Genomic DNA, 4839 nt, shown 5'->3' on the forward strand with positions numbered 1-4839 from the left:
TTGAATGGTTATGAGAGTAAAATAGGAATACCAGGGGTCCATAGATTTAAAAAATGGTTGAGAACCGCTGCTCTGCATAATCACTCGATCTGCTACAAACAGCAACTAAATCCCCTTCAAATCACACCCTACTCTCTAAGCATTAAGATACGTTAGGCATTAGAATGCAAAATCATCGGTGATCAAGCTCAATCTGCGACCATTGGGGACTTGCCTCTCTTGTCAGCTCATTAAGATAGAGCTTTATGTGGTTATTGAGTCGTTTTGACTCTCATTTCCAGCAACGCTGGTGCTAGATTATAAAAGGTGTAGTTGTACTAACAAGTTATGTTCGTGGTTGTGCTACCAAGTAATGTTCGTAGCTACTTCAACATGTCTGCCAGTTCGAGCGGAATTTGCTGCGATTTTTTAACCCCAAGAGGACATCTCCTCTATCTGGTTAACGATGCACAGTTGCATCCGATATGTTGCAACATATGTGTGTGTGCGCGCGTGCGTGGGTGTGTGAGCATGGAGAATTACCTCCTACACACATCCTTCTAGCAATGGATTTCTTCTCATGCGCTACCTTTCACTGTTGCCCAGCACATAAATATCTAAGCAGATAACATTCAACAGATCTAACCACTGACTTCGTTAAACCTGAAGTTTGAATCTCCAAAAATGTGAATCGCCGATAATGTAAATTTTCAGTAATGTAAATCACCTTGTATTGTGAATAAACATGTAATGTGAATCAACATGTATTGTGAATCTCCAGTAATGTGAATCTTCAGTAATGTGAATCAACATGTAATGTGAATCGACCTGTAATGCGAATCAGCATGTAGCGTGAATCAACGAGTTATGTGAATCTCCAGTAATGTGGATCAACTTTAGCAGTACTGATCTGGGTCCATGGAGAGCTGGGGTAAGGTTGTAAAAGCCTAATATTTTAAAAGGTTTCTGTATAAAATTATCATTAATCAGTTGTATATAATTTACTCTGCCACACATATCTTTCAATTTGGAGGTTAATCTTGGGAAACAAGTTCGTTATAAGTTTGTAAAATTAGCTTATTCGGTACACAGTGACAGATATTTATTCAGTAGATGGCGCCGATAGAAATATTCACTTAAATATAAAGAGTCCTTAACCGTGAAATGTTTGGGAACCGATTCTAATTCCGCGTGGGGTCGGTGATTATGCTGAGGCTCTGTTGATGGCATGTATTAATGAAAATGTCCTTGGTGTTGTCTGAAGAATTTTCTTAAGTAGTCTGTGATTGAGGGAAATGTCGCACTATTTAAAGCACACCTAGCAACGTGATATAGTGTCCCTCATTAACACGTAACAGCAACGCTTCCCAAATATTCAACCACAACAAAAGAATAGGAATAGGAACATTCCTATCCAACGTACAGATTACGATTGCTGCAACACCAGGCGCTGATAATTTAAGGACCATTCTCCAGTAACCAACACTTGACCTTGTGGTGGAGACACCCCAATTAGTGAAACTAAAAGTCAGGGCTGATAGGTAACAAATCCTTGAATTTTATCTCTTGAAAAAGTATTAAAATCTGCCTATTAACACAAATCAACCAAGAGTGTTTTCCGATTTCTCTTCTCAAATGGCCAACCTAGTTATCAAGAACTAAAATAATAAAATGTGTTGGAATAATGCCCAATAATGATAAAATAATTTGAAGGTGATAACGAAATGGCGTAAAGGTAGAAAGAATTACAAGTCAATGTGTTGAAAAACTCAATATGTCCTCCTCGTAACGAAAGTGTCACTGTTAAATATTATAATGAAGTAATTATGCCAAAAAAGGGCCACCAGTTTAGGTTTTTATACAACTAAGATTGGCAATTTACCAACATGATAATGCTTTTACTCATTCTGCCAAATTAGTCGAAAGTTTTCTCCAAGATAGTGAATTTAAATTTTTGTTTTTGCTTGGACATTGTCCAGAGAAGAAACCAACTAAAAACACATGGCTGGTCATTACGTCAATGTTAAAATCAGGTACTTAAAAAGTAATTAATTCTAATTTGTGTCAACTGGGAAGGAATGAATATAAATTAGGGTGAAAATTATAGCAAAACAATCGACTTGGACTCCACCTAATTTCTAACATTAGCGAGAAGTAAGAATTTTTGTCTAGTGGGGAAGTATAGCCGATAAAATCTTCATCAGTTTTTGTTTTTATACGTAATTTGATTTTTCGGCATCGAAAGGAAGAAGTGTGAAGTTATCATGGAAGATGATTCGAAATCTGAGCGTAAAGAGGAAGAAAGGAATATCGTAAAGAGGAAGAACGAAATACCGTAAAGCAGTTTCTCAGGGACTCTACATATTCGGCGAATCCACTTCCGTTAACCGATTGCAACACTGAAAGAGCTACAAAAGTAACCATGAGATAATCTATACAGGATTATTGATTGTTAAAGAATATTATTAACTATCATTAAAATGGCGAATTGGCAGAATCGGTAGCACGCCAGGCAAAATGCTGAGCGGCATTTCGCTCGTCTTTGCGTTCTTAGTTCAAATTCCACCGAGATATATACATGTGTGTGTGTGTGTGTGTGTGTCAACATGAAGAATTACCTTCTACCTTAGTCAATGAAATCAACATACCTATATATATAAGGAGCAATATCTGGTGAATATGGAGGGTGGGGTAATACATCCCAGCCGAGCTGCAGCAATTTTTGTCTGGTTCCACAAGCATCAAGTGCCGAAATAAACTTTCTTATCTTTTTAAAGGGTTACAGAATGAACACAGTTTATAGGAACATAAACCTTCTTCCACGCAAAGATAACTTAAACTGTGCTCTAAATGGAGGTGTAGTCAGATCCTATTTTATGGACTGAACCGTGTTCTAAAATAAGTCGAAAGGTAAGCTACTATAAATCGGCACGAACTTTCCGGACAACCCAATATATATATATATACAGACATACGCACACACACACACACACACACACACACACACACACACACAACACACATGTACATATTAAGTAATCCCTCGACTATCGCAGGTGTTACGTCCCAAAACCCTCCGCGATACGTGAAAACCCGCGAAGTAGAAACAGTAGTGTACTGCATATTTTTTAATTATTTTTATAATTTGTATATATTTTATTGTAAATGCAAAACAAAACCACAGAAATCGTCGTAAGCTTAAATAATGAACCGCGGTATATGAACCGCTATTACTTCATGTATGTGTTTGTATATATATATATATATATATATATATATATATATATACATATACATATATATACATGTACACACACACACAATATGTGTGTGCGCGCGCCTATATTTGTCCCTCACCACCGCTCGACAACCGGTGCTTGTGTGTTTATGTTCCCATGACTTATCGGCTCAGCCAAAGAGACCGACAGAATAAGTACCAGGCTTTACAAAATATTTGAGTACTGGGATTCGATTCATTCGACGAAAATTCTTGAAGGCGGTGCCCCAGCATGGCCGCGGTCTAATGATTGAAACAAGTAAACGATAAAAGATAAGCGATAAAAAAATAGCTTAAAATTAAAAGTTCATTTTGTAACCTGTTTGAAAATAACTAAAACCTTTTTCATTGTAAGAGGTCGGGTGTTGTGAAGAATATCGGTTCTTGCATAATCGGTTATTAAAAATTTGTGTGTCTTAAATGGTGTTAGGGGCACTGATATTTTATAGGCGCAGGAGTGGCTGTGTTGTAAGTAGCTTGCTTTCGTCACACCTTTCTCTCACTCTTTCCTCCTGCATCTTGCAGCTCACCTACGACGGACAGGCATGGCTCGAGAAGGAACAAACAACAACAACTTATGATATGAGTGATATCATCCACACTAGTATGGCATAATCGACATTTCCTATCATAGTGTAGGGATTTAGAGGCATCCGTATCTCTTTTGTTGATCAGGTATTTAGTAGCTCTATTCTTAGAAATGTAACCTACTTACCGCAGGTCAAGGAGAGGTTATTATCCCTGTCAATGTTACCGGCATCCTCTTGCTTGGGGGACACATACCCATACATAAATTTCTGCCTCTATGGTAAGTACTAGACTTACAAATAATAAGTCCTGGGGTTGATTTCTTCGACTAAATGCGGTGCTCCAGCATGGTCGCAGTCAAATGACTGAAACAAGTAAAAGAGTAAAAGAGTTTCTAAAGCAAAATTTGTTTACGCAAATGATCTTTGTGAAAATTGGTAAAGATTTAAAATGCTGAAAATATTACCATTAACGAAACGTTACAAAATTCAAGAAACACCGCACTTTATCAATGCTATGTATGTGGTTAAGTGTAACTATTTTAAGCTACGGTGCGGGTGGTTGGGTGGTAATCTGATTAAGGAGAATCAGCTTTTAGGAGAGAGAGGGAGAGAGAGAGAAATTGAAAAACAAATTAACATGACCTAACAAGTTGGGTGGAGCATAACAACCGAAATACTGTAAAAAAAAGTAGCAATGTAGTCGAGGAATATAGTCCGACTAAACCACATACAATGATTAGAACATTGCCTAACAAAATACAGACACAAAATATTGTATTTCTTCTTCATTGATGTAAATAGAAATAATTTACTCAAAAATTTTACTGAAATTCTTAGCATTGTAGTATTTTTTAAACTTCCCTAATATTTAATATATCAACGATGTTATAACTTGTAAATTGTCTTCGAGATGTATATCTGTCTATCTTAACCTAGTTTTGAACTTAATTTTCATTCTAGAAAAAACTTTGTTCGCATTTCTGTGCATTTGCCAGTTTAGTGACATATCTTCTGGTAAAACTATTATGGGGTAGATTTCTTTCGGAAGAGGTC

Source organism: Octopus sinensis, linkage group LG10 (assembly GCF_006345805.1).
Source record: "Octopus sinensis linkage group LG10, ASM634580v1, whole genome shotgun sequence".
Classification (NCBI taxonomy): Eukaryota; Metazoa; Mollusca; class Cephalopoda; order Octopoda; family Octopodidae; genus Octopus; species Octopus sinensis.